This window comes from Stomoxys calcitrans, chromosome 1 (assembly GCF_963082655.1).
Source record: "Stomoxys calcitrans chromosome 1, idStoCalc2.1, whole genome shotgun sequence".
Classification (NCBI taxonomy): Eukaryota; Metazoa; Arthropoda; class Insecta; order Diptera; family Muscidae; genus Stomoxys; species Stomoxys calcitrans.
The window spans coordinates 96,867,395-96,885,813 of record NC_081552.1 but is presented as its reverse complement, the minus strand read 5'-3'; the positions used below and the strand labels follow the sequence as shown (position 1 = coordinate 96,885,813).

The 18,419-nt window shown below is 40.9% G+C and overlaps 1 long non-coding RNA gene across 1 annotated transcript; it reads right to left on the bottom strand.

The window, feature by feature from the left end:
• Positions 1 to 4,135: 4,135 nt before the first annotated feature.
• LOC131994312 (uncharacterized) lies at positions 4,136 to 17,170 on the bottom strand. The gene is made up of 6 exons (XR_009396621.1): positions 17,119 to 17,170; positions 15,063 to 15,154; positions 14,970 to 15,011; positions 14,021 to 14,059; positions 13,863 to 13,951; positions 4,136 to 4,222 (listed from the first exon to the last, which is right to left on the bottom strand). It is a non-coding gene; the product is annotated as an uncharacterized LOC131994312 (long non-coding RNA).
• Between the last annotated feature and the right edge of the window lie 1,249 nt (positions 17,171 to 18,419).

Below are 18,419 nucleotides of genomic sequence, written 5' to 3'. Positions count from 1 at the left end.
TCTTGATTTCTTGAGCCTCTAGCGTGCGCAATTCTTAACCGATCAGAATGAAAATTTGCACGACGTGTTTTGTTATGACATCCAAGAACTGTGCCAAGTATGGTTCAAATCGGTCCATAACCTGATATAGCTGCCATATAAACCGATCTTGGGTCTTGACTTCTTGAGCATCTAGCGTGCGCAATTCTTATCCGATCAGAATGAAATTTTGCACGACGTGTTTTGTTATTATATCCAACAATTGTGCCAAGTATGGTTCCAATCGAACCATAACCTGATATAGCTGCCATATAAACCGATCTTGGGTCTTGAATTCTTGAGCCTCTAGAGTGCGCAATTCTTTTCCGATTGAAATGAAATATTGCACGACGTGTTTTGTTATGATACCCAACAACTGTGCCAAGTATGGTTTAAATCGGTCCATAACCTGATATAGCTGCCATATAAACCGATCTTGGGTCTTGACTTCTTGAGCCTCTAGAGGGCACAATTCTTATCCGATTTGAATGAATTTTTGCACGAAGTATTTCGTTATGATATCCAACAACTGTGCCAAGTATGGTTCAAATCGGTCCATAACCTGATATAGCTGTCATATAAACTGATCTGGGGATTTGACTTCTTGAGCTTTTAGAGGGCGCAATTCCTATCCGATTTGGCTGAAATTTTGCATGACGTATTTTATTTTTACTTTCAACAACTGTGTCAAATAAGGTTCAAATCGGTTCATAACCTGATATAGCTGCCATATAAACCGATCTGGGATCTTGACTTCTTGACCCCTAGAGGTCGCAATTATTATCCGATATGCCTGAAATTTTGTACGACGGATCCTCTCATGACCATCAACAAACGTGTTTATTATGTTCTGAATCGGTCTATAGCCCGATACAGATCCCATATAAATCGTTCTCTCTATTTTACTTCGTGAGCCCCAATGGTTGCAATTCTTATACGAATTGGCTGAAATTTTACACAGGTCTCCAACATATAATCTAATTGTGGTCCGAACCGGACCATATCTTGATATCGTTTTAATAGCAGAGCAACTCTTTTCTTATATCCGTTTTTGCCTAAGAAGAGATGCCGGGAAAACAACTCGACAAATGCGATCCATGGTGGAGGGTATATAAGATTCGGCCCGGCCGAACTTAGCACGCTTTTACTTGTTTTTTTTAAGATAATGTAGAAAAAGTTGAGATAGTAAGTTAAAGTCATAATGTTTCGAGTTTTTTTTTTATTATGATTTTTGGATGATGCCTCTTGTTTGTTTTCTGAATTTTTCATGTGGTCATCATAAATTAACCATCTTTTATAAATAAAGGAACTACCTGAAATGTTTGTAACGTTTACGAAAAGACGATGAATTTTATTGAGATCATGTAGATCTTGAGAAGAGGGAGATGGGAAGGGGGTGATAAGATGAAGAGGTAGGTACGGGGCAACTGACTTGAAAGTTGCTATGGTGGAGCTCCGACTCCAGAGGGAGGGCATTATCCTCGCCAGAACACCAGGCGAGAAGGCTTCCAAAAGGTAGGTGTGGTGCTTCCTCATTTTTATACCCTCCACCATAAGATGGGGGATATACTAATTTCGTCATTCTGTTTGTAACTACTCGAAATATTCGTCTGAGACCCCATAAAGTACATATATTCTTGATCGTCGTGACATTTTATGTCGATCTAGCCATGTCCGTCCGTCTGTCCGTCCGTCCGTCCGTCCGTCTGTCTGTCGAAAGCACGATAACTTCCGAAGGAGTAAAGCTAGCCGCTTGAAATTTTGCACAAATACTTCTTATTAGTGTAGGTCGGTTGGTATTGTAAACGGGCCATATCGGTCCATGTTTTGATATAGCTGCCATATAAACCGATCTTGGGTCTTGACTTCTTGAGCCTCTACAGTGCGCAATTCTTATCTGATTGGAATGAAATTTTGCACGACGTGTTTTGCTATGATATCCAACAACTGTGTCAAGTATAGTTCAAATCGGTTCATAACCTGATATAGCTGCCATATAAACCGATCTTGGGTCTTGACTTCTTGAGCCTCTAGCGTGCGCAATTCTTATCCGATCAGAATGAAATTTTGCACGACGTATTTTGTTATGATATCCAACAAGTGTGCCAAGTATAGTTCAAATCGGTCCATAACCTGATATAGCTGCCATTTAAACCGATCTTGGGTCTTGACATCTTGAGCATCTACAGTGCGCAATTCTTATCCGATTGGGATGAAATTTTGCACGACGTGTTTTGATATGATATCCAACAACTGTGCCAAGTATGGTTCAAATCGGTTCATAACCTGATATAGCTGCCATATAAACCGATCTTGGGTCTTGACTTCTTGAGCCTCTAGAGGGCACAATTCTTATCCGATTTGAATGAATTTTTGCACGACGTGTTTTGTTGTTATATCCAACAACTTTGCCAAGTATAGTTCAAATCGGTCCATAACCTGATATAGCTGCCATATAATCCGATCTTGGGTCTTGACTTCTTGAGCCTCTAGAGGGCGCAATTCTTATCCGATTAGAATGGATTTTCGCACGACATGTTTTGTTATGATACCCAACAACTGTGCCAAGTATGGTTTAAATCGGTTCATAACCTGATATGGCTGCCATATAAACCGATCTTGGGTCTTGACTTCTTGAGCCTCTAGAGGGCACAATTCTTATCCGATTTGAATGAATTTTTGCACGAAGTATTTCGTTATGATATCCAACAACTGTGTATGGTTCAAATCGGTTCATAACCTGATATAGCTCTCATATAAACAGATCTGGGGATTTGACTTCTTGAGCTTCTAGAGGGCGCAATTCCTATCCGATTTGGCTAAAATTTTGCATGACGTATTTTATTTTTACTTTCAACAACTGTGTCAAATAAGGTTTAAATCGGTTCATAACCTGATATAGCTGCCATATAAACCGATCTAGGATCTTGACTTCTTGACCCCTAGAGGTCGCAATTATTATCCGATATGCCTGAAATTTTGTACGATGGATCCTCTCATGACCATCAACAAACGTGTTTATTATGGTCTGAATCGGTCTATAGCCCGATACAGATCCCATATAAATCGTTCTCTCTATTTTACTTCGTGAGCCCCAATGGGTGCAATTCTTATACGAATTGGCTGAAATTTTACACAGGTCTCCAACATATAATCTAATTGTGGTCCGAACCGGACCATATCTTAATATCATTTTAATAGCAGAGCAACTCTTTTCTTATATCCTCTTTTGCCTAAGAAGAGATGCCGGGAAAAGAACTCGACAAATGCGATCCATGGTGGAGGGTATATAAGATTCGGCCCGGCCGAACTTAGCACGCTTTTACTTGTTTATTTAGACATCTTAGTTTAGTAGTTTCTTTTTCGGGCCAAACATCCCTTTTCTTTTACATAGTAAGCCTGGCATGTAAAACTTTTTGTTCCTGCTCATGTGACACGCTTGCGCAAAGAACCACCCCATCCGGCGGGCACTAGCCGCGCATACGCCACCATGCCAGCACAGCGACAAGCGGTCAGGAAATTCTTGCATTTATTGGACCAGAACGGAACAAAATGGCGCCCAACGTGGGGCCAGAAAAAGAAACATAGCATTTACTTTAGCAGTACGATTTAGTTTTAGGTCACGTAGGGTTGAGTTTAAGAGTCTTCTACGTTTGCCAATGATCTGGATTGTGCCCCGAGAAGGCAAACAGATTCGGGACTAATCTGGGACTCAGTCAAGAATCTATAGATTAGGATTGATAGCCATAGGTTAGTTTAGAATTAATGTTTGTTACAATAGTTTATGTTAGATGAAAATAGAGAGGGTTTGCTAGGAGAATTCCAGGTGAAACATCAGGAGTTTTCGGTCCCGGCAAAGGCTCCAAGGAATTGGTCCGCGTAGCCGTCAACTTTCTTGGTATTTGAGCGGGAGACTCCTAGCTAACATTCCTTTTGTTAGTCTGCCCTAATTTATGATCTTAGTTTAGTTAGTAGCATACTATGTAACTAATAGCTTAGATTTAGGGTTAATTAGCAAAACCATCCATTAGATTAGTTAGCAATAGACCAAGAATATCTTACCCAGGTCCGACTGAGGGGGTTGTGTGTGACCCTAGTCACCGGTCCCAGACCCCGGCTAGTGTCCATAGTCATCTCTTCGGTCAGGGTCTGCGTGAGATATTCCTTTCCATTAGTTTAGATTTCACACGAAGCACCCACAAACCTGTAAGGAAGCGAAAATACGTTCAATAGGGCTAACATAGTTTTATGGCAATATCTTCTCTTCATCTTATCGTCCCCTGAAAACCCTATCTCTAAATAGTTACACATTTCAAGGACGTTCTTAAATCACGCTTTATACGATACGATTAAGTTCGATTTTAGCGTAATTACTTCTAGGATTAGGTTAATAGTTTGGGACCTGGATTTTGAATTTAGTTTACCGTCTGTTTCTCAGGGAGAGAGTTAGGTGACTGGTTTATTACAATTGGGTCTGAATTTATTCATTTACACAAGCTTGAATTTATTTACCATTTTATTTAGATTTGTTTTTTTGAATTTTTATTTTTTTATACCCACCACCAAAGGATGGGGGTATATTCATTTTGTCATTCCGTTTGCAACACATCGAAATATCCATTTCCGACCCTATAAAGTATATATATTCTTGATCAGCGTAAAAATTTAAGACGATCTAGACATGTCCGTCCGTCTGTCTGTCTGTCTGTCTGTTGAAATCACGCTACAGTCTTTAAAAAAAGAGATATTGAGCTGAAATTTTGCACAGATTCTTTTTTTGTCCATAAGCAGGTTAAGTTCGAAGATGGGCTATATCGGACTATATCTTGATATAGCCCCCATATAGACCGATCCGCCGATTTAGGGTCTTAGGCCCATAAAAGCCACATTTATTATCCGATTTTGCTGAAATTTGGGACAGTGAGTTGTATATGGCCCTTCGACATCCTTCGTCAATTTGACTCAGATCGGTCCAGATTTGGATATAGCTGCCATATAGACCGATCCTCCGTTTTAGGGTCTAAGGCCCATAAAAGCCACATTTTTTATCCGATTTCGCTGAAATTCGGGACAGTGAGTTGTGTATGGCCCATCGATATTCATCGTTAATTTGGCTTAGATCGGTGCAGATTTGGATATAGCTACCATATAGACCGATCCTCCGATTTATGGTGATAGGCCCATAAAAGGCACATTTATTGTCCGATTTGCTGAAATTTGGGACAGTGAGTTGTGTTAGGCACTTCGACATCTTTCTTCAATTTGGTCCAGATCGGTTCAGATTTGGATATAGCTGTCATATAGACCGATTTCTTGATTTATGGTTTTGGGCCCATAAAATGCTCATTTATTGTCCGATGTCGCCGAAATTTGGGACAGTCAGTTAAGTTAAGCCCCTCGACATACTTCTGCAATATCGCACAGATCGGTCCAGATTTAGATATAGCTGCCATATAGACCGATATCTAGGTTTTAGGTTTTGGGGCCATTAAAGACGCATTTATTGTCCGATGTCGCTGAAATTTGAGACAGTGAGTTTGGTTAGGCTCTTCGACGTCCTTCCTTAATTTTGCCCAGATCGGTCCAGATTTGAATATAGCTGCCATATAGACCGATCTCTCGACTTAAGGTTTTGGGCCCATAAAAGCGACATTAATAGCCCGATTTCGCTGAAATTTGGGACAGTGCTTTGTGTTAGGCTCTTCGACATTTTTATGCAACTTGACCCAAATCGGTCCCGATTTGGATATAGCTGCCATGTAGACCGATATCTCGATTTATTGTCTTGGCCCCATAAAAGGCGCATTTATAATCCGATTTCACTGAAATTTGGCACAGTGACTTATGTTCGGCTTTTCGACATCCGTGTCGTATATAGTTCAGATCGGTTTATTTTTAGATATAGCTAATGTACTTATTAGTATCTGGTCCAAATCGGAACATATTTGGATATAACTCATATGGGACATAAGGTATAAAATTTTCACCGAATTTTGATGAAAGGTGGTTTACATATATACCCGAGGTGGTGGGTATCCAAAGTTCGGCCCGGCCGAACTTAACGCCTTTTTACTTGTTTTTTTTATACCCTCCACCATAAGATGGGGGGTATACTAATTTCGTCATTCTGTTTGTAACTACTCGAAATATTCGTCTGAGACCCTATAAAGTATATATATTCTTGATCGTCGTGACATTTTATGTCGATCTAGCCATGTCCGTCCGTCCGTCCGTCCGTCTGTCTGTCGAAAGCACGATAACTTCCGAAGGAGTAAAGCTAGCCGCTTGAAATTTTGCACAAATACTTCTTATTAGTGTAGGTCGGTTGGTATTGTAAATGGGCCATATCGGTCCATGTTTTGATATAGCTGCCATATAAACCGATCTTGGGTTTTGACTTCTTGAGCCTCTACAGTGCGCAATTCTTATCTGATTGGAATGAAATTTTGCACGACGTGTTTTGCTATGATATCCAACAACTGTGTCGAGTATAGTTCAAATCGGTTCATAACCTGATATAGCTGCCATATAAACCGATCTTGGGTCTTGACTTCTTGAGCCTCTAGCGTGCGCAATTCTTATCCGATCAGAATGAAATTTTGCACGACGTGTTTTGTTATAATATCCAACAACTGTGCAAAGTTTGGTTCAAATCGATCCATAACCTGATATAGCTGCCATTTAAACCGATCTTGGGTCTTGACTTCTTGAGCATCTACAGTGCGCGATTCTTATCCGATTGGGTGAAATTTTGCACGACGTGTTTTGATATGATATCCAACAACTGTGCCAAGTATGGTTCAAATCGGTTCATAACCTGATATAGCTGCCATATAAACCGATCTTGGGTCTTGACTTCTTGAGCCTCTAGAGGGCACAATTCTTATCCGATTTGAATGAGTTTTTGCACGACGTGTTTTGTTGTTATATCCAACAACTTTGCCAAGTATAGTTCAAATCGGTCCATAACCTGATATAGCTGCCATATAATCCGATCTAGGGTCTTGACTTCTTGAGCCTCTAGAGGGCGCAATTCTTATCCGATTAGAATGGATTTTCGCACGACGTGTTTTGTTATGATACCCAACAACTGTACCAAGTATGGTTTAAATCGGTCCATAACCTGATATGGCTGCCATATAAACCGATCTTGGGTCTTGACTTCTTGAGCCTCTAGAAGGCACAATTCTTATCCGATTTGAATGAATTTTTGCACGAAGTATTTCGTTATGATATCCAACAACTGTGTATGGTTCAAATCGGTTCATAACCTGATATAGCTCTCATATAAACAGATCTGGGGATTTGACTTCTTGAGCTTCTAGAGGGCGCAATTCCTATCCGATTTGGCTAAAATTTTGCATGACGTATTTTATTTTTACTTTCAACAACTGTGTCAAATAAGGTTTATATCGGTTCATAACCTGATATAGCTGCCATATAAACCGATCTAGGATCTTGACTTCTTGACCCCTAGAGGTCGCAATTATTATCCGATATGCCTGAAATTTTGTACGATGGATCCTCTCATGACCATCAACAAACGTGTTTATTATGGTCTGAATCGGTCTATAGCCCGATACAGATCCCATATAAATCGTTCTCTCTATTTTACTTCGTGAGCCCCAATGGGTGCAATTCTTATACGAATTGGCTGAAATTTTACACAGGTCTCCAACATATAATCTAATTGTGGTCCGAACCGGACCATATCTTGATATCGTTTTAATAGCAGAGCAACTCTTTTCTTATATCCTTTTGCCTAAGAAGAGATGCCGGGAAAAGAACTCGACAAATGCGATCCATGGTGGAGGGAATAGAAGATTCGGCCCGGCCGAACTTAGCACGCTTTTACTTGTTTTGTTTTATATTGAATTCTATACGCTTTATATATATACCTTGTTTTCCCAATGTGTGCGACATATTTTATGGTGAGTGTTGTGTGTGTTAATTTACGCTTTCGTTTATTGGCAATTTGCTGCTTATATAGGCAATGGTATTAACCAGGCAAGGAAGTAGGCAACACTCCGAAATGGAGAACGACATTCCAGTTTCCGCATCGGGAGCAGACACTCGTCCGATGGCAGAAAACACCGCTGTGACCGCTTCGACCGCGATCCATAGCAGCGCCGCTCTAACCACCACGACAACATCGTCTTTAGCACCACATGTTTCAAGTGACGTATCATTTAATTCTGATGTCCTAAACAATACAGTGATTTCACCCGCCTTCGCTAGCCAGACAGCGCAAGACATACGCAGAGACTTCCGAAGAGAGAACATGGAGTTCCGGACGGAATCAGGATATGTTGATGGCATACACGAAATGGTCGCATCCGTTGGCTTAGCTCAAGCGCAATTAATGAGGAGCGTAGAGGAAATATGGCAATTGGGGAGTGCATTAAACCAGCGAATTGATAATGTAAGGCACAGTATTCCACCCATAGCTGCACTTCAGCCTCCTCCGAGTATGCCTAGACCAGATGCTCACTCCAGAGCAGAGCACCAAGGAATGCCGCCACCACCAAGATTTGACCAAGCTAGGGAGTCCGGCCAATGGCCAGGTTTCCGCAATCCGCCACCTTTGACGGGGCCAGGAACAGCAAATAGGCCACCACCCAACAACAATGCTTATACACATGAGCGCTTCAATCGCTATGTAACGCAACCACCAGAAGGCTTTTGGCAGTCTTCACTAAATACGCCTTATTCCCAGATGTCATCCCAAGGTCCAAGAATGGATCTGCAGAAATGGGGAATAAAGTTTGACGGCAGCGACAAGACGATGGATGCCGAAGACTTCGTGTTCCGAGTAGAATCAATGAGGCAAGATTATGCATATCCTTTCGAAGCATTGATTAAAAATTTTCCACAACTGCTAGATTGGTTTAGATTGTTACTGGCAGCAGCGAAGAATTACGCCTTTCCAAAGCTGGGATGATCTGAAAAATGCCTTTTTGTGCCAATTTAGACGATTCGAGAGCGAATTTCAGATTCAGAAAAGAATTATGGACCGTCGTCAACAACCACATGAGTCTTTTGAAGATTTCTTCAATGCTGTTTTGAAACTTAGGAATCAGCAGAGGTTTCCGTATTCGGAACGTGACCTAGTGGAGATAATGAAGGGCAATTTGAAATCTAACTTGGCAGCTCTGATTTTTCCCAGGGCTTGAACCACTTCAGACAGGAAGTAAAGCGTGCAGAAAGCATGTTGGCTAACCAGCGGCCTACCAACAAAGACCATTCCAAGCTCCAAGAGTACATGAGCTCTACCTTGAAGAAGCAGATATGGAGACGGTGCATGAAGCGGTGAACCTAGAGGTGGACGCCTTGAAAGACACTACTAAGTACACCTGCTGGAATTGTCGGAAGTCGGGTCACAGCTACATAGAGTGTCCTGTTCCCATAAGTCGAGTTTTCTGTTTTCGATGTGGTAAAGAGGGAGTCGTAACGCCCAAGTGTCCGAAGTGTCAGGGAAACTTGACACGGAGCGCGTCTCGTACTGCGGAGAGGCGTTCGACACAAACGGAGACCCCACAGCAGTAGAGGGTTCCAAGCAGATGACCAATATTTCGAATTCCACACCTGTCAAGATTCTGACCAATCCGTCGCCGAAACCTTCTAATCCTGAGGGTCGTATTAGGGAGATAAAGCCATTGCATGTGCGTAAGAAGGAGTACGAGGAGGCGAGAGTTAGGATTTTTGGTCAGGTTTCTTCGAAGGTGAAGAGAGCGCGAGAGCGTTACAAGCGCAGGAAGCAGATTCGCCATGCGATTGCTTCCGCGTCTTTATATGAAGGTGATGATGCGAGGCTCTATATGAAGATTCAAATCCAGGGCGCTGACATAGAAGGTTTGCTCGACAGTGGAGCCACGGTGTGCTGTCTAGGTGAGGATTGCATCGAATTTACGAAGAGAGTTGGCATTAAAGTCCAGAATTTCTATTCTCTCATTAGCACCGCTAATGCGACCCCGTACAAAATGGTTGGCAAATTCAAGGTTCCAATTGCCTTCAGTAACAGAACCCGGGAAGTGACCTTCTACCTAGTACCCACTTTGAAGAAGAAGCTATTCCTCGGAGTAGACTTTATGAAGGCCTTCGGCTTGTTTGCATCGGTGGAAAGCCTCACCACCAATAATGTTAGCTTGTGTGATGAAGCCGATGATGGGACTAGTGATGACAGAACTGCTCATAGCCTATCTGATCTACAACGGCAACGTTTGGAGATGATAGTGGCAAAATTCCCTTGCTATACAAAAAAAGACTTGGGACAGACTAAGTCTGAAGTCCATTCCATCGATACCGGCGACGCAGTACCAGTGAAAAGTAAACATTACCCAGTCTCACCAGCAGTGCAAAAGTTGATGTACGCGGAGCTGGATAGAATGTTGGGCATGGGAGTTATTGAGCCTAGCGAGAGCGCTTGGAGCCACCCGGTAACTCTTGTTCGCAAGGGCGAGAAGAACCGGCTGTGGCTAGACGCTCGGAAGCTCAATGCGCTGACAGTCAAAGATGCCTATCCGCTCCCGCACATCGAAGGTTTGCTTAGTCGACCGGGTGATACATACTTCATTTCGAGTGTCGACCTGAAGGACGCATTCTGGCAGATACCTTTAGATCATGAAAGTAGAGAGAAGACTGCGTTTACAGTGCCGGGGAGACCACTTTACCATTTTACGGTCATGCCTTTCGGGCTGTGTAATGCGGCTCAAAGGTTGTGCCGTTTAATGGACAAGGTGATCCCCTCAGCGATACGTGACCGTGTCTTTGTCTACTTGGATGATCTGCTGATAGTATCGCCAGACTTCGACACCCACCTGGTACTGCTGGAACGTGTGGCGGAATTGTTGGACGAAGCTGGTTTGACTATCAATGTAGCCAAGTCCAAATTCTGGTTCAAAGAGCTTCGTTATTTAGGCTACATTGTTGGTGGAGGAGAGCTCAAACCGGATCCGAGCAAAGTGGATACTATAACCCGGTTCTGTTACCTGAAGACGGCCAAGCAGGTGCGTAGTTTTACGGGCGCAACTGGGTGGTATAGGAGGTTTATACCAAATTATGCTACCATCGCTGCTCCTATTTTTGAGACCCTAAAGAAGGGCAGGCAGTTTGTTTTCACTAATGAGGCGAAAGTGGCTTTCGACAATCTGAAGAACGCCTTGGTTACCAGTCCTATCTTGACACATCCTGATTTCGATAGACACTTCTATGTGCAGTGTGATGCCTCAGACCTTGGAATTGGAGCTGTCCTTTTCCAAAAGGATGAAGAAGGCGGAGAGCATCCCATAGCTTATTTTTCCCAGAAGCTGACATCAGCCCAAAAGAATTATTTCGTGACGGAAAGGGAATGTTTGGCCGTGGTAATGGCGGTGAAGAAGTTTCGCCCCTATATTGAACTGATGCCGTTCACCATTATCACGGACCATGGCAGCTTGAAGTGGCTGATGTCGCACAAGGACCTGGCCGGACGTTTGGCTAGGTGGAGTTTACATCTCCAGTCCTTTTCTTTTGAGGTGGAGCATAGGCAGGGGTCGAAGAACGTCGTACCAGACACGTTGTCCAGGTATAATATGGAGGAATTGTCCACTGACTTGGAGGCATTAATTGATTTAGACTCGGACGCCTTTAGGTCAGGTGATTATATCGAGCTTATCACAATTATTTCGGCTAATGCGGAGAATTTGCCAGATGTGAAGGTTGTAGACGGGTATGTTTACAAGAGGACCCGACATTATGAAGGCATACCCATCAACGAGGACTTTTCCTGGAAGCTATGGGTTCCCCAAGAGTTGACGGCGGACATAATTAGGAGATCTCACTGTCCACCGCAAGCTTCACATGGCGGCTTTCACAAAACCCTGAGAAGAGTGAGGGAATATTGCTATTGGCCGAACATGACCACTCAGGTTAGGGAATTTGTGCAGAGCTGCGAAATGTGTAAGTCCACGAAACCAGCCAATGCTACCCTTCGTCCTCCAATGGGAAGGGAGAGCCTAACAGAAAGACCATTCCAGAGAATCTATATAGATTTCCTAGGCCCATACCCTCGATCTAGGAATGGGAATGCTTTCATCTTTATCGTTCTAGACCATCTAAGCAAGTTTGTACTTTTGAAGGCGATGGCCAAGGCCAGTGCCAAAAATGTTATAAAATTTTTGATTTCTGAAGTCTTTCACAAATTTGGTACGCCCGAGACCGTTGTGTCAGACAATGGGCAACAGTTTGTCGCCAAAGAGTTCCAGGAGTTGATGAAGAACTTCGGGATCAGTCACCTAAGAACGGCTACGCACTCTCCTCAGGCAAATGCTTCGGAGAGGGTGAATCAGTCCATCCTGGCGGCTATACGTTCGTACTTGAAGGAAAGCCATCAGGATTGGGACAAGCATTTGTCTGAGATAGAGTGCTCGTTGCGTTCCTCAGTGCACTCTTCAATAGGGGTGACACCTTATTTTGCCTTGTTTGGCATGAACATGGTAAATCATGGCAGTGTGTACGTCCTGGCGAAGAGGTTGTAGTTGTTGAATGATCCCGAAAGTGAGGTCATTCCGAAGTCGGTTAGGCTGGAGCTAATAAGGAAGACCGTCAGAGATAACCTACATAAGGCATATTTGGGCAACGAGAAGAGGTAAAACATCCGCAGTAGAGTCGTCAAATTTATACCCGGTCAGGAGGTGTACCGAAGAAGTTTTCAACAAAGCGACTTCAAGAACCAATTTAATGCGAAATTAGGGCTGAAATTCCACAAATGCCGGATAGTCAAACCGGTTGGTAACTGCCTCAATGAGATAGAGGATTTGAAAGGCAAGCCTTTGGGAGTATACCACATGAAGGACTTGAAGCAGTAGGATGTCTTAAAGGAAAACTCGATTTCATAGTTCCACAGTTTTTCACACAATTTGTGGTTACATGATATGTAACCCAGACTTTTTTTCGGCGGCGTTTAAGAGAAGTATAACCTAGTTTCGACTATGTTTTGGTATTCCTCATGATAAGGGCAAAGACCGTATACGATAGAGAGGTACGGTCTGCTTAGTCTTTCTAATATCGTGGAAGTGGCACGGTTTATGCGCATGCAAGATCGCATTTCGAATGCAGCGTTTTTTTACCAATTCCTCTTTTTGTCCATTCGCAAATAGAAAATCAATTTGCAAATTATTACGAAATTACCCTCAATTGTTTTTGAGAAAGTTTGTAAAATATACAAATAGAAATCTGCTTTGTCTTTTGGCACCGATTGTTGCAGGTGTGAGTGACTAGTTTTATTTGATGGAGAAATTGCAGAATGTAAACATCATACCACCAGAAGGAGATGGCAGCATCACGCAATTGTGAACCTAATCTGTGAAACCTACAAGGGGATGAGACCAGGCATTCTGATGATCTTGCATAAATTCCAGAAATCTTTGGATATGGGTCTTAACCTGACTATTTCCACCATATTGCTAATATTTTTTTTTCTCTTTCGCGGTGATAGAGGAGAGTATGGTTCGATTATTGGTGCAGGAGTGCTTTTTATCACGATTAGTTGGCGGATTATCTGCAGCTATTCTCTGTGGTTTGGGTCAGACGATTCCAAACCCAGATTTTTCTGTGGTAATGGAGAGGAGATACCATATACTCATATAGTATTGGTGAAACGACTTGTCTGTTTTCTTTAACAGAAGATTGAAGACCTTATCAGCTTCAGACATAGGTCTCCGGGTACAATACACTGCTACAACAACGACAACAATAACGTAGGCTGGGATTGCTCTTGGACATTGTTTTTGAGTTTTTTCCAGGACGAAAAGATATGGACCTATTTCCTACGCTATATCTACCATATACAGGGATGAAACACTTACCGTTTTGCCTTCGTTATCCTTTTTCGATGCGAGACAGGAGATTATGGCATTTGTGGGTGAAGAGGCGGTCTGGATCCTTTGAAGATAGCCTGTAATTAAGAAGAGGAAATAAGGTATTAATGGTTGCGAATGGAAGTAGGAGAGGAAGTATTTCATACCTTACTTTAGGTGAACTTACAAGCGTCTAATGTCTGATGCTGAAAATATAAGAGACAATAGTGCAAATAGGATATGGTTTGTTTGGCCTGGGGTGAGACAGACGGCTTCACATAGGGTTTCGGATTACTCATGCGCAAACGAACGGGATGTAGGTCTACCTAATTCTGATTATGTTCTATTTTTATGGTATTGCCACCAGATACAGAGGGCCCAGGCCAAACGTGACATCTTTCCTCCATATGTTGCTTACAGACCAAGAGATCGGCGATGAACCATCTACACCAGGCATCGGAGATGAGCGCTAGAGTCTCGTAACCAGAGTACCGCAAAAGCTTTCCTCAAGTGGGGATTCCAACGTGGGCGGACGTTTCGGGGCTGCCAACTTGTGACTTGTCATAGACCTCCAGAGCCTACCCCCTGTGCCCCACTGAAGCTATGACATTAGGCTGCACATCGTAGTAAGGGAGAAAGACGGTAAGGACTATGAGCTGCCAGAGGACGATTATGGCGGTTGGAATCCCAGTGTGAGGAAAGGCACGAGGCAAATTCACCCAGGTGAATAGGCCGAAACCACAGTATCCGGTGACGATGACTCTGGCACACATTCCCGAAGTTGGTGGTCAAGAGCACCGCCAATGACTTTGAACTGGTAGACGGTCTCGGAGAAGTTGTTGCCACAGGTGATTTGGGGCCCAGATATATATATACCGGTGGATATTTGAATCAGGTTATGATTGCAAAGACGCATGGGCTGGCGCTTTTCTTCTGGATATGCTTTTGGTTCTATGGCTTATTGATTTCGCGTAATCAACACCTTGCGCGGCGGGTATAGTAGGTATGACAACTTTCTGATCATGGCGGATTTTACACGATATTTAGGGCGGCACGGCCATATTCGCCAGACAAACAAACCAGTATGGAAAGGAGGTAGAGAGGGGAAGCACTTACCTTATTGGTCAGATGGGGCTGGCAGGCGATTTTTGTTAGTACCTAGGGAATCAGAACGTTATTACTTTGATAGACGATACATTTATTACCTACCTTAATCACCTGATTTCCAGTGGGAGTCTTCCAGCCTTTGGTGGTACAGCCCTGGGTTTAGCTGTTGTCGTCCTCTAGTTTTTCCTTGGAATCTGGAAGGATAGAAGAAAAACAATAATTTTTGTCAAAGAAAAGAGAAGATCAAGCAAAATAGAAAGAGACTTTTTAAGTGGCGTATGTTTTGCTAATAGAGTTAAAATTCTGAACCGATTTCGGTGTGGTTATTCACTTTGGTTGATACTTTTTACGAAGGGATTTTTTGGAAATTTTTAAAGTTTTTAATTTTAGTATTTTTTGTATTTCGTAGTTCCGTTGTGTTTGATTTAGACAATTAAATTGCGTTTGAATCCGTTTTTATCTAGTTGGTTACTGAGATCGGTGTATTTATTTTAAATTTTTTATTTTTCGGTTTTTTATTGATTGTTATTAATTTTCTTTGATTTTTAATAATTTATTTTTTTTACTCGGTTTGCAATATATTTTTCCTTTGTTTGTTTTTTTTTTAAATTTTTGTTTTCACGAATTTTTAAACACTTACAATTTTGTTTCTAGTTTGGATTTTTTTAACTTTTGAGAAAATAATTTGAAAGAATTTTTTCTTTTCTCTCAGTTTTTACTTTTCGTTAAAATTTGTTCAGTTTTTAATTTAATTTCACATAGCTAAAACGTCATAAATGTTCATTTTTTTTTGTTTTTGGCAAAATTTTGTTTCATTTTTATTTGTTTTTATTAATTTGTTGGAGTAATTCCTTTATTTCACCAACATTTAATACAATATTTTTGCTTTTCTTTGGTTTTTATTTTTCTTGTTCATTTACTTTTCTTAGAATTTCAAAGTTTTTATTAGTTTTGGCACAAATTGGGTTAAATTTTTTTTGGGTTTTGTTAGGATTTTTTTTTCTCTATTTTCAATTTAATTTTCCTTCAACACTTTCACTTTTAAGTTCATCGAACTTGCAGTCTATTCACAATAGCTCTTTCTCACATATTAATTTTTTTCGTTTATTTTGATCTTTTTGGGATCCACAGGAAGAAGAAGATTTTTAAGATTTTCAAATTTATTGTGCTCTTGATTCTACATTTGCTTTTACCATTCTCTCCACACACATAAATTCAGAATAATGGCGTTTCTTCTTTTTCTGTTCTCTTTTGACACTAGGTTCGTTTAGTACCCCCACCTCCATTCATAATGAGGTACCGCAACCTCATACGATAGTTCTTATACTATTACACTACGCACACTTATTGACACACAGTAACAGCCACCTACACATGTAATTGGAAGCTGGTTCTCATCATGAGGCTTCTAATTTTTGGATCTGTAGCGTCTTTTTCTCACACCATCAAAGGACATATGTGTCCATATATATATATTGTATATATATATATATGTCAGGGCACAATTTTTTTTTTAACCATTATATTTTTGGCTAGTGGGTTTTTTTTCTTGTCTGTCTTAAAGGTACAGTTTTCAATTTCCATATTGCAGAACCACATATGGACGTTTGAATTGGAACTTTTACACGCATACACGCACTCACAGGGAATATGTATCGGTATATATATATTTTTTGTTTCTAATTCAAAGCACACATGAATTTTGGATCTTTACAATTATTAATTTTTTTTTTGGTATTCTGACTGATTTTTTTGTTTATTTGAATCAGGTCGACCTCATTTATGCGGCGGAGGCCGCATTTTTTTTTTTTTTTTTTTTTTTTTTTTTTTTTTTTTGACAATTGTTTTAAGGCACAGATTTTCACACACAATTTAGGTATTTTGTTATTTACGTTATTACGCCTTTTTAGAAATTGGTTTGGTTGGACACAGGCATTTTTAACAAATTTATGGCGATCTTGCAATCAATTATTTTCGTTCATTTTTTTTTGCCATATAAACACACACACACATAACTTTTTGGCACTGAATCTGTTCCTTTTTGTTAAATCAGAGAGAACTCAACACTAATAGTTAGCACGGCACATACATTATTTTTTTTTATGATTCACTTCATATTTTTAAACCATTTTATTTAATTTTTTTGTAAAATACTTACCATTGAATTTTCTCCAACATGGCCGGTCCGCTTGTTGCTGCTGCTTTTATCACTTTAATTATAAATGACGGTGTTCATTCTTTTGTTTTAACGCCGTTACGGGGTTGCGGCCGCTCATACGGGAGGCCTACCCTATTTCAATGATATCAATTTATCGTTCTTAAGGGGCGTATACACTATTAGATATGTTTTTTTTACAGAAAAAATTGTAAATATGATAGAAACCAGAGTAGATTTATATAGAAGATCCCATAATAAGTCGAGGCAGTGAGAACCGGAGTAGGATCGTACACAAATAGCCACAGAACGAAGCTTTTGGGCATAAGTCGGCTGAACGATAGGTCGTACAAACATTGTATTTTTGATGGTAAAACTATAGAAGGTAGTGCTCGAATAATGTAGGGATTGCAGTGCAGATACATTTTAGGAATTGCCGCTCGGATTTATTCGATTATTGAACCAGAGATATCCTAGGAATTTGCACGTTTTTCCCTCCCATCCTTTGACAGTAATGTTCAAAGGATGGTTGGGTTTGTCGCGTGCGCCTTAATGTCGCTCGAAGCGCCACCTGGCGGACAATAGCGAACTGCTTAGGCATGAGCCACGACCCCTGTCTGATTGACAGTAGGACAGTTGGTGTTGTGTTGTCATTTGGCCCATCAGAGGAAGTTCTGGCTGGGCCAAATGACAGCATATGCCTCTGCCCTAAGAAGGAAAAATCTTTCTTTTGGATTTTGACTGTGCAGCAAGCCGGAGGTGAGCCGAGAAGACAACTGGAAGTGAGCCTAACGAGCATAAAAAAGTATAAGAAAAGTGCAGCCGCCGCCGTGTAGTGTTGGTGTTGTTGTGTGGTATTGCTACAATGACTGCATAGCAAGTGTATGATAACCCATAAGAAAATACCATAGTGGGATAAAACCTCTAGAAGCCCAAAATTGAAAAGGGCACTTTTATTTTAAATTACGAACAAGAAAAATGAACTGAATTCCAAAAAAAAAGAGAAAAAAATAATAAAAAAAAACAAAGAGGAAAACCAATTCAGAAAATTTCGAATCCTTTATTACTGAAGAAAAAAGAAATTTCAACAGCTAAACAAAAAAAAAAAAACATCTTACAAACTGAATTACCAAATAACCTTAAAATTACCATAAAAACTATTCTTAAAACTACATTAATACCTAACTCTAAAGAGTGAAAAAAAGGAACTGAATTTAAAACACTTATTGGAAAATAAATTTCAAACTAAAGAAAGAAACTTAATTATAAACTTAAAAAAAAGGAAAAAAAAGACTGAATAAATA